Consider the following 13,404-nt stretch of genomic DNA (forward strand, 5'->3'; position numbering starts at 1 on the left):
TTAATGAGCCAGATACATTTATTTTCTAAACCCTCACAAACGTGTGAACCTGGCCATAACATTACATTTTTGTTTCTGGATCGAAATAATGTTTTCATCCACCCACACAATTGTGCGCTGGGCGGTAAAGAGTAAAGGGGTGTGTGTAGTAGTCGCATTGTATGTACCCCGCTGCGCTAGAAGTTTTATGACTTCCTATGCCTTGTGGCCGCCAATGTTAATGATCACACAGGCTGGTTTGAAAAGCCTGTAGTGGCGTTGTGGGTACTGCTTGCGAGAGCAGTTGTTTTTGTTCTGTTTTAAGTTGCATGTCATTTCACTCGCTTCGGGAAGACGACATCAACCGGTGGAATCGTTTGGAAATACAGTATGTCTGCCACGAACGCTGTGCGTTTTTTGTGGGAGCCATAAATTGATGCAGTTACATTAGCTGATGCAGTTACATGAGCTGATGCAGTTACATGAGTTGGGACAGTCATAGTCCGCCATATCAGCCCCTTGCTTTAAGCTGAGGTCGAAAGCTCGGAGTGAAGACTAAATCCTTTTGACTTTAGGTTTGTAAGGTACACAAGATGTTTGGTGTCTTAATTTTTCACTACTTCTGATAAATACACATTCTGTGTTTCTCGCGTTTCGGCCGACCGAAATTTCGGTTTTTTTAATGTATACTATCATACGTGTTATTTTAGCTAGCTGAAGATGCACATTCTATAGAATGTCTATAGACTTATGTCTATAAAGTCTATAGACTCTCGATACACCAACCCTAGAGAACAGTCTATAGGCAATACAAACCGTATACACAGTCTATAGGCAATCAATAGATTTAATGCAATACACTTTTAGCAGACTTTTGTCGGCAGACAGTCTATAGGCTTTGAATATACAAAAAGAAATATCTATAGGAAGGCAATAGTGGCTATACGTAGTCTATAGACTTTCTATAGACCATATTTGTAAGAAGACGGCTCTGAGGAATGCGGCTGTAACAGCCTTCCAGTTAACGATGCCCCTTTTGGGGCTTCTCAAGTGTGAAAGAAAAGTACGAAATACGACTGCTCTTTCTTTCTCTATCAATTAATGCAGACAGCGTGGCGTCAATTTTATTCCGCTACTTTGCGATCCACCGCCGAATCACATTGCCGCTGAGCCTTAGCGGCAGATGGTTTTTTTGTGCAGGCAAAGCAGGAGCCGCTGGTATTAGTTTTCTTTCGTAACCAGGGCTTTTGGTTGGAGCGCGCCTGTATAATAAAGGGTGCTAACAGCAGCTGACGCGTCTTGATCATAACCTGCGACCCCTGAAAAGCGCATTCGGGACACAGAGCCGTGCCTGTATTATTAAATCCGCCAACGGTATAAAACCAACAATTGCTACGAAGATCTTTGGGTAACCACGCTTAACGGTAACCAAGTTAAACGCTGAATATGATGCGCAAAATATGTGCATAGCTATACACATTGAGGTCGTGTTCCTAGGCGTTTTTCTCGCCGTTTTGTCTTCCACCAACGAGTTTTAGTCACGTACTTGAGCGGAAAAAATTTCTCTTTGCGCCTTCTTCAAGGCTTTCGTGGCAAAGGCGTTGAGGCTTTAACAGCCGGTCATTCTTCGTAACTAGTGCGCCTCCATTTGCCTAAATTGCTCAATTCGCGTGCAAGGCAAGTGCGCAAAAAACGATTTCTGGGAATTTGGTGTTTCTGTGGTAAGCGAGGAAGGAACTTTTTGTTCTTCGTTACGGAATTTAAAAACGTAGCTAACTCTTTACCGCCCCGTTCACTTGCGCAAAAACTATTTTTCTTCTATTTTTGTTTTAGTTTTTATTTTTAATACAAAACAGCGCCGACTGCACTACATTTAAGCGCACTAAAAACAATAGAAAACTGGAGATCGCAGAGGTAACCCTTGCTATTTTCTTCCCTATTTTGAGCTCTTACTTGCGGGCGAGAAATAATCGAGTTACATTTCTTTAAAAAATCAAATCCATTTTGATCCACGAGGTGGCAGAATAAAATGCGTTTTAGAAACCATTGTATAAAGAATCTGTTGCTGAAGGCATAGCGGATATTGGGGGCAGCTCGGGGGAAATTAATCGATATACGAAAATGGCGCGAAAGTGGTTGAAACGACCTAATCGATGTTGCAAATTCCCAACGCTTTGGTTGCTTTTTAGGTTTCGTGTCTGCCACTCTCCTCTTTCTAATCGCACTGCAAAGTGGGTTATAGCACTAAGATATAATTAAAAGACAATATATGGCGTTTACAGAAACCGAAACAAGGAGGTTGACATCCGATTAAAGTTGCTGGAAGGCAGATGCATGCCTTTTGCAGATGCCCGTTCAAAGTACGTTTCCCTCCCATCCACTTCCCCCCTCATCTGCCTCCGGTCTCCATTCCGTCGGTCCCGTCCAGTAACACGGGCGCGAGATCAATATCGACAAAAACGTGCTTTTTTCAAACGTATACGTTATCGCCTATACGCATACGCAGTAGGTATGCGTATTCGTATTATTTCTAAGTATGATCAACCAACTGGCTCCTTTGTTACCACTGTCATTCACAAACATGCCTCTCCCAGGAGCCTTCCCTATCTTTGTTCCGGCAAAGTTAGCGCCAGGCGCAAGGCACGGACTATGTGCACGGATTGGTCATGTGATCGGTTGAATTCAACTTCAATTCATTTCATATTTCCCGGATACAAAATTCAAAAACACTTTGGGCCCAGAGCCAAAGACTACTTCGGGTCCAAGTACACAGAATAGTTAGATTCAAAACGCCGAAATTATGCAAAATTATGTTTACATTCATCAACATTGAAATCAGAAGAGTGCGAACAACACTAGTATACAGCACTGGGTGGGACACATAGGATTGAAACACGCAGTGGGAAGCATCGGTCATCGAGTATAAGTAGCGTAGTGCCCTGCACAGAAGATAGGTAATGGCAGAAACTATGTTGAGATACTAATTTTTCATAGTAACTCAATTAATTCCATTATATGTTTTTTTAAGCGCAGTAGAAAAATTGTGTGAGTTCATATAAATGGGTAGCGCGTTTTAGGTTTTCACCCGAGCAGGCTGCCCTGAACGTACACTGTATACATTCCGGATGAGCAGGAAATTGAAAATGCTGAAGGAAAGGTTTCTTTTGAACTGAAGTGGGAGATGAAGTATTGTTGATACTTCAAAGGGGTGATTTTGTCTTGCTGTGTTGCGAACACATCCAGATATTTTTAAGTGGAACATTAATCCAAATTGAAGAATCACTGACTTCGAAACAACGGTTTGCTGCGCTCACAAAACTTTCACTTATTATTATCAGTGAGCGCTTTTGTAGGCCGGAAATGGGATATAAATACGTATGGTAAGTTCCACCCAATCTTCGATTCAGTATGATAGATGGCTTTCAATTAAAGCAAAATCAAGCGTAAGTAATGTAGATATGCTAAAAAATATTGTTTAACCTGATGAAGGTCATGGCATTCAGAAGCTGACTTCCTGCAGGCTGCCTAAGTTTGGTCTCGCCAGTGGAAGTGGCTGTCAAAGGGGACACCTAGATATTTATACAAACAGGTGAGTACTAACGATGTGTTATTTACTATGATTTGGACACCAGCTGCGTCAAGTGTTTTCCTCCTTGAATGAAACATCATGTCATCAACAAACCTCTCTCCAGAGCTCGAACGGCGGGCCGGGAAGTCCGCTTGTAACATTTACGAGTGACCTAGGGCACAAACTCTGTCCTTATCGTTCATGCACATTCCCATAGATCATGTCTATTCTCCTACATTCTGTAGCAGCTTCATCGGGCCCACCAGGCAGCAGCGATTGTCATAACGCACAGCAGAGGGCGCGTTTCGAGCGCTCTTAACAAGGGTGTGGACGACTATACTTTGTTTTTTTCGTATTTATTCTGAACATATTTGCTGAGAACCAGTGTTCTAACTTACTAACTTTTCGTGAAATCTTTTCTTGCTGGAATGAAACATCATGCACTTGAATTTTTCGTATTGCAATCTTATGTGCTTAGACCCACTGTGCCACTTTACAAACTTCTTGATTCACTTTTTATTGTAGTTTCTTTATTGTGTCAGCCGTTATTACCAGTCATGTGCCGTCACCGTAAAACAAAGGGTTTTAACAGACGATAAATGAAGTCATTAGCATATAAAGTCCTTACCATATCGCGCGCATCCGGTGGCTTGTCATGCATTGTTCCCTTGAGGACTGGGCGTCTTACGGAGTTCGGACTACGAGAGCGCCGACAACGAGTCTTTAGCATGGAGTTTTATCGTTAACAAGTAAAGCGGTAACAAAGATTCGAGATGGTGGCCCTCTACTATATAGAGCGTATCTTTTTGTGACGTGCATTCAAAACCTTGCTAATCTGCGCCGTCCCGCTAGCTTCCACAATAGCTATTACGGTTTCGATGCCTAAAATCATATCTCTCGTATTTAAGCGCGTAATTGGTTCTCTGTAAAGTGTTAAGAGGAAGAAATTGAAGGAGATCTAGCCGGAGAGAAAGACGAAAGACACATCAGTGGGTCTTTCGAGCGCCTATGGGAATATTTGTAGTTCATGAAGGTTCGTTTGACAATAGCAAGATAATAATTATAGCCTAAACACTTATTTTCTTCATAGAACAATAACCATTCAATAACGGGGAATGAAAGCACCAGGTGCCCAACAAGCACCAAGAAGATAACGGATAAAACATCAGGCGACCTCCATAACACTTGCAGCCCTTAAAATATAAGCCAATTACAGATGCAAAAGGTTTCATGCATGCTAAGGTACATATTTCATTCAGTCGACAGACATGTTAGACCTTTAGGGGCGAATTTAAAGGGTTTAATTGTTAGTGACCCGATTCGTTGATGCGTTGTTTTGTTCTGGTTGAAATGAATATTTTTAGTGTTTACCCTCTTGCACGTTTGACATTTAGTCGGCCAGAGTACACCAAGTCCCCAAAAGAAATGAGGACCTCTTCTGCTTCGGTCTCCTTTAAGTATTTTCTAGCGTAAATCAATTTGGCACTAGTCTTTGAAATGCAAAAAAGAAATGTTGGCAATCAGAAATTGTGCCCTTGAAAGGCAATCGATGAATTAAACTTTCATGTGTGATAGAGCTCGCGAATTACAGTGATAAAATCAATACATTCCACATGGCGCAAATTTTGTACATTCATATTTAATAGAATGCAGGTGTATATCAATTGAAAAATTTATTATTAGGCCCTCTGCAAACTCGTGACAAGATCAGGAAAGCGTTTGCGGATTCAGAACATATACTGAGGACAATAATTAATTCCCCTTATACACAATTTACTTCATCTGACAATACACGAGGAGATGTTCTCAGAGATCTCGTCGCTGGTTCTCAGATATGTATTATTCCTCTGTCGTCTTTCCTCTCCTACTGCGTTAGCAGCATAGTCTTACTAAAAATAAAACATTCGTATGTTGCGTGTGTGCTTATGTGTGTCTGTTGGTGTGTGTGTGTGTGTGTTGGAAGGTGAAGGCTGTCCTGTGTGTTTGTGTGATAGGACAGCCTTCACCTTCTAAACGAGGTAGGTCCGTGCATCAAACGGTTAATGCGCACCTCCCACATACGCGACTTCGCCCGTTGCCACTCTCCAAAAGCTCCACTCACGCACCGCACGACTACTTGCCCACGCACCACCCACTTAAAGAGCCTTCATGTACACACCCCCACACGCATACCGCCAAGCCTACACATAACCTCCCCCGACCACTCACATCCACCCTCGAGGAGCCCACGCAACCTCATAACGAAAAAGTGATGGAAAATTCCAATTCACGCCATCGATGAGAAGATCAGTTTGGAAGCGAAATGTCCAATTCATACTGCTAACGAATATTTGTCGTCTAACATCGTACGACGGACTGATTATTTTTATTTTCTTGCTTCTTTTGGTGCCCCATTCTCACAAAAAGGAACTTATCGTTCTATTTCAAGCTAGCGCTCGACACGAATGGCTGACATTCCCTGTGAAAGGGGCTCGTGATAGCCGCCATACCAATGTGCCGTACTCCCTTACATAGCGGTCCTTTCCCATTCCTTTGATGATACTTGTTTTGTGATTTCTTTTAGCTTGCCAGCTACATGGTTAGCTCCTGTGGCCTTCGCCTGATTTGAGCGAAGTTTGGCCTCGCTATTTCTTCTGTGCAGCACTTGCTTCAGACGGCAATCTGGCTAATGCAACCCGAGCTCGCTGTTATTCTTGTCTCAGAGCTTTCGACCTCTTTTGTTTCTACTTTTGCACGCGAGGATTACAGCCAACGTGGTTAGCGAAGCCTCGCACACCCTCCGTGAAACTGCCTTTCGAGTAGAGCAGGAGTTGTGGCTGCTAGGTATACGCATGCGCAGATGCATTTGGGAACCTTTTCAAGCTGAGTGTGAGTAGCATGCACAGGATAGCGGGTAAAAATAGCAATAGCACGCAGCCTTACGTAATCAGCCAATCACCAATGCAGCAAGTTTGTGGTAATTTGAGATCTAGGCGACCCTGCCACATTTACTAATTGCTATGCGGACCAAAAAGGGGGCGAATTATGCTTCAATAAACTTTCTTTGCGCAGTGCAAAATTCCTAAACTAATTAGTAACACTAGTAGGGGGTGTCAGTTCCCTACCGAAGAGAACCTAATGAGAAATACCTGGTAAAAACTCGTAGGAATTCCTAGTGTGAAAAATATTCGCCGCGAAAGCTCATTACGCTACAGAAAATCTATTCCCCACGTAGAAAATCCGGATTACACCCTGGTTGCAACAATGCTAATTTGTATCGCTCTCGAACAAACGATCCAGAGAGAGGAGATTCCTGATAGAGGCAATTCATATTTCCCCACGACTCGTATCTCCGCTGTATTTAGTAGAAAATAATGTACGGTGAGACGACTTTAAATGAACGCTCCATATTTAGCCTTTGCCCTTGAATCGGTCGGAGGTTATGCAAATGCAATTGGTGCTAGTGGTGCCTGGAAGTCATCCTTATCACGCTGTGACACTGAAGTTTTTCACAACACGGCAGTAACGCAGAGCATTTTAATTAACATCCTTAATTAATTTGTACAGCTAGGATAATGCCAGCTAGTTGGCGCAGTAGGAAATTATCCTGTTGATAATACGCCTGCGAGACATCACGTGTGTTCTTATCATGCATCTTGCTGTGCGGATCAGCTTTTTAAGCAAACCGAAAGTTGGACAGCTGAGAACCTGAGGACCATTTCCTACGCTAAATATGTAACGTAGAAAATTACACATTTGGCAAATCCATCAATGGCCAGCCCGATTTTCTGCTACAGAAATACCTGTCCTAGGGCTTATAAGTACCATCATTTGCTTTTCACGAGCTTCTACACTCGTAAGCGAGCCACTTCCGTGTGTTGGGTGCAATGTGCGCTTAGCTGAATTTTGTTTTAACCTTCTTCGTAAGCCTTTATGTTACTGTGCTACTGAGGAGAGCTGAGAACATCATTCTAGTACTTATTTTGTACTCGAGGCATACTGGTCCAGTGCTAACTATTACCTGAGAGCACCTCCAAAATGAACACCACCTTATTCCTATTCCCCTTGGTACTCTTATCCCACCGTCTGGATCAGCGGTCGCTACCAGTCCAAGTATGATATAATCCTTACGTTTTCTAATAACTCGCCTCTTATCGTCGCAAGCTGTCGTTTCCTTCTCAGGCTGTCGAATAATGCTTAAAATCATTATCGAAACAATATATTTTTTTTATATCAGGTATATATCCGTACGTAGCCGAAATACATGCTGTTGGAGATTTTTGTTGGCATAGGTCATTCGTCAAGATATGCAGAAAATTTTGGAGGACATTTCATGATTTTTCTACTCGCCTATTTTAGTAAACGAAGTTGTTCTTGCTATTTTCGTTGTTACTATTCTGGAATTTAAATTTTTTATTGGAAATTTATATTCTCTTTCTAGATGGATCAGATGCAACCAGAAAGAAAACAGAAAAAAAGACTGAAAGCCTCACCCATCTCGCCACAACGCATTCCTGAACAAAAATAATCCCTCGCAGCTACACTCAAAGTAGCATAAATACAAGATAGAAAAGAAATGAACAAAAAATATTTAGATAAATTTAAGAAGGGTATGTGATTTTGCTGGCTGGGCTTTTATTCTTCCGACATCTACTCTGCTTGGATTGACGCGGATGCAACTAGCGAAGAAAGACATGGACTGTTAATGGTGATCTATCAACAGAGCTTTTTATTTTTTATAGTGGAGAAAAGAAACCAAGAACTCGTGACAACGGTTTGATGACAAAAATTACCACATGGTATAAACTCCATAAATAAGCTTCCTGCAGAAAAGAACCAAACAAGCGAACAAAGATTTGGAAACGTCGGTAGAAATTACCCGAGCGACCAAGTCCCGGCCGCCCCAAGTGCTATACACACTTGGCTGACACTGCGTCACCTACACGTCTCCTACACTTCACCCACGCGCCACACACGTGTCATCAACGCGTCACCTACGTGTCAGCAATGCATGTCAACCAGGTCGTGCGGTTGGGGCGTGGTCATTCCCAGGATTCGTCCGAGTTTCCCATATGCTCATATCTTTGTTTTTTTTTGTCATTTTTTTCACTCTCAGCTCAATGTATTTCTGCGTCTTCTCCATTGTCATTTTTTATGATCAAAGCGATGCCACCTGTTCTCGTTTTGTTTTTCTCCACATTAATGAAACGAAACCTCATTTAGTTGATTTCGCTTAACCAGTCCTGACTGTTTACGATAATTGTGTCGGTGTAAATCGAGTCAGTTAAGCTCTCGTAAAAGAAAAAAACAGTCAGAGGTGGAAGTAGAAGTAGCACAAGACGAAAAAGTCGAAAACCGGGCGTGCTCTCGTGTACTGGCTACAAATGCATCTATCTGCCAATATAAAAAAAAAGGTGGCAAGGCTGTCACATTTAACCCTGCACCAAATGAAAATGCTATGCTTCTCTTGTGGTGTCTATTCAGGGATATTCGGTAGGACAGAATGAGTCATTGCAAATTTTCTGACAAGTAGGAGCATCGCTGCTAGTTTGGAACTTAGTATCTGGAAGCCCAGAATGAAATGAGAAATCAAATGCGTGCCCTTGTTTTCGGAAATAGGAGCGACTCCTTTGATGTTTCATTTATGCTGAAGGTACTCAAAACGTCATTTTGGTTCCATGGAAATATATTTGCAGGGAAGGAGGTGGGTGAAAGATATGTGCCTAGTTGAGCCTACCGAAGCACAGCTGCCACGGCTGGTATTCGGCCCAGCGATATTTTCATCAGTAGCCGAACACCGAAGCCACTAACCGCCTCCGGCGGGTTAAACCTCAATGCAGAAATAGTCGCACAAAGGAGACATTCCCGCTGAGCTTGTACAGATAATCTGTAATTTCAGAGTTTTGTGGTAACCCGTCTTAGAGGACAGTTCCTTTCGTTTGGTTACCAGCGTTACCAGAGGGCAGTAACCAGGTGGAATGAAGATTGTTAGAGGTGTAAGAGGTGGGTGTGGTGTGAGCGGAATAATGGCTACCGGAGGGTGACTCCCGTGGGCAGCTCCTGAAGGGAGGGTACACTTTACGCAGGAGTCTGTAGCGAGAGCGGTTGAAAGCGTAAGCGAAAGGTGGTTGCGACAGGAAACTTTCAGAGATGAGGAGGGCATAGACGGAGAGAGGTGGAACGCGCTATCGGAAGGTGGTTACCATGAAAAAAAAAACCAGGAGGGTTGATACTGTGAAAAATGCGGAGGTTCCTTCTGGAAGAAGGGTGGTATTTAGACTTTCTAGTCTCAATACCGCCCTCCTTCCAGAACGCCCAACCGGGGGAGAGAGGGGGGGGGCGGCTACTGTAGGAGCCGGATGAGGACAGTTACCCTAGATGGAAGTGAGGATGTAGAAAGCAAGCAGAGGTATGCGCAATCCGAGGGTGACTACTTCGGGGACCACGCTCCGACTGGTTACCTCGGAGCGAGGAGGGAGTGTATTGTGAGAGTGACGAAATGTTGTACACTCTATTCTCGGAATGCGCCGCCCTGGGAGAGGCTCAAGTCTTGACTGGAGAGAAATGGCATTCGAAGAACGAGTATGTATGGAAAGCTAAAAATTTGCTTGTAACTCTACATTTGTCATCTGGCTCTTCATTGTTTTACCTCAGTATATCGCCAAATAAAAAACAATTCTCCACCGGATTAATAATAATTGGTCTTAGAGGGAAAGGAAATGCCGCAGTATCTGTCTCATATATCGTTGGACACCTGAACCGCGCCGTAAGGGAAGGAATAAAGTATGGAGTGAAGGAAGAAAGGAAGAAGAGGTGCCGTAGTGGAGGGCATCGGAATAATTTCGACCACCTGGGGATCTTTAATGTGCACTGACATCGCACAGCACGCGGGCGCCTTAGCGTTTTTCCTCCATAAAAACGCAGCCGCCGCGGTCGGGCTCGAACCCGGGAACTCCGGATCAGTAGTCGAGCGCCCTAACCACTGAGCCACCGCGGCGGGTCCACCGGATTCCCTGAATATCGCATTACACAGAGGTAAGCTTTAGATGATTTTTTCATAACTTGTAATTTCGCCCTGTAGCCGAGTTTAATAGAGATATTGAATCCCCCTTTAAGCCCCTTGTAACAATGGTATTTTAATTCAAACAATGAGTATTCTTTGTTACGTAGACTAGCAAAATACGGGCAACTAGTGGGTAGAAAAGTAAGGAATGCTCTACATAATTTCAGTTTTTACGCGTTAGCGTTCCAGTCATTTCTTAATATGAAAACGACGTTCAGGTTTTCTTACAGAAAATACTCATTTGGTTACACTGGCCTCAATATCATATTTCCTGAACGAGGGCTGATTGCCATCTGTCCTGTGTTCGAAGAAATGATATGTTGAGTTTTCAAGCTATAGCTGGGAATTGTCTCTTTGTTGTGGACGCACATGTATGCGAACAGCACACTTGACAATGTTGTGCTGGGCGCAACGAACATACGACCTCAGTGGGCGGGCTCCATTTTGTCAAGGGCATGATCTTTTATTTTATCTATACCCATGCGTGTCTCCCTATGACATATTTATTCATAAAAGAGGGACGGGTTACGTAGTTTTGTGCAATTGGAGAAGCATTAGGAAGTGTATGGGCTGCCTTGTTCAAGTATTTATGCTCTTAAGTATAACTCTGTTAGGCAGTATTTTCATATCCGCCTACACTAATGCCTTGAAATTGTGTAAAGCAAATTTCCAAGTTTGGGAATCAACTTGACGATCTGCAAGGGTGGCCTGTACCATTTGTTGTCACAGTCTTGTCTCTGCTTTGCACTCGCGTTTTACCAATGTCGCCTCCTCCATTCTCCTTCATTTGCGGCAGGCTGTCTCAAAATTTTTAGGCGCTATATTTTTTTCCTTGCATAGCTGCATCCTTTTCGTGAGTGGTTAACTCCTTTTGTTCTTTTAATTGCTATTACCACGTCACTGTACTGGCCAAACCTTGTTTGGCCCACATCTTCGCCTGTAGCGTTAGTAAACAAAAAGTAAACAAGTAAACAAACAACTAAACAAAACATTTCACTTTCCACGGGGACAGATTCCTCTCGCCCATGCAGAAAAGATGCTGGTTATTGCGTCGCAGCTGAATGTTTGAAAGGTAGGCCTGATTACAGCCGCAGCTAAAAAATAAAAATCTGTGTGAGTTAGTGAATACTGTGAAGAATGGAGCTATTGTTATTAAACTGAATGTATGAAATGTAGGCCTGTTTACAGCTGCAGCTAGAAAATAATAATGTGTTCGAGTTAAGGAGTACTCAGACGAATGCTGCTATCGTTATTGAGTCCCCCAGACGCGTGTGTATAATTATTAATTCCCGACAGGAAGTGTGGTTGCGTTCCTCTGCCAAAGCGGTCGTGTGCGCCGAGTTCAGTGCCCCCTCATGTAATGCCCCATATCCAGGGTCTTTGAGGTTATAATAAATAAATAAATAAATAAATAAATAAATAAATAAATAAATAAATAAATAAATAAATAAATAAATAAAAACAGATCAGTGAGCTAGTAAACCGGTGGTACGCGCGTGGCTTACATAGCAGTTGGCTGAGAATGTTTGAGTTTGGCTGCGGTGAATACAACGTTGAGCTGTGAGACAGGAGTGCGATGCAAAGCGGGCCGGGAGGGGAGATTTTCAGCGCTCAAAGTTGCACACATTGCACGAACGCTTCATCGATCTTCATTATAATCCCGTTTTAACACATACACTTGTTTTGACAAGGAATTAAGGAACTAGCAAGGAGTTAACCATATACAGCTTCATCCAGAAGCTCTACCAACACAGCTACGGTTAAGGCTGCTCAGTGTTCTGCTTTCGGGGGTATTTAGGTGTAGTGCAACCGAACGTTGAGAGTGCTCACCAGCGCCACCCTCGTCCATACCGGCGGACTTAGTACGTCCTGTATTACCGCTAGTGCCACGTAGGAACATGGTTGCACGATGAGGGCGGAAACTGTGCGATAACCATCTTATGCTATCTATGGCATCAAGACTGCGCTGGTGAAGACTCCCGAGGTTCGATTACACTACATATAAATACCCCGAAATCAGAAGATTGACTATATTGAATCTACTTAAGTCTAGATTCCACTTTGATCCTGAGAGAGCATTGCGAGTGAGACCGAGCAAAATCCACCCCAAGGTTCCAGGAGTCACCGTGCACCTAACTCGATGACATATCAAAGAGATGGTCTTCAGTGCATGCTTTCGAATCTGTTCTATCAGGGTTACTGGTTCCTATAAAAACGGGGTTAGGCATGCCGCCGACTCCGACTATAAATATCATTCTTTCAGCTTTGCCACACAAATATTGAGCGCACTCATTGCTTCGGCGAATCGGCCTTTGAAGATAAGCCAATTATCCCCGTATATTTGGTTTGCGCCCCGCGCGATAGAGCAAGTGAGTAGTGGCTCTGCTTCTTCAGAAGGTGTTCATAGTGCAGAAAACGGGGGCACGTAGACAGAAGGGACGAGAGAAAGCACCGTTACATTTTTTCGAGAAAGATAGTGTTTTGCTCTTATTTGCATTGGCCCTATATTTTAGGTATTATTCACAAAACTCGCGTGGTAACACCTTCGTCGATATTTCCCAGCAACGCTCGGCAAGAGATTCTGCTTATTTATCCATTTATAAAAGTAACATGTGTTACCAGGGAAATATTACCTGTTAAAATTTTTATTTTTTTAGCAGCGACAAGCACGTTCCTTACTGCTCTCCAAGCTGCTTGAGAAAAATATACGTCGCATTTATCGGTATTTTTCGTATCCAACAAAACTGAAGAAAAGCATTTTTGAGCAGGAAACCGTTTATAAACGCAATTTTTCATATATTGTAAGATTTCGTTA

Source organism: Amblyomma americanum, chromosome 9 (assembly GCF_052857255.1).
Source record: "Amblyomma americanum isolate KBUSLIRL-KWMA chromosome 9, ASM5285725v1, whole genome shotgun sequence".
NCBI classification, from domain to species: domain Eukaryota; kingdom Metazoa; phylum Arthropoda; class Arachnida; order Ixodida; family Ixodidae; genus Amblyomma; species Amblyomma americanum.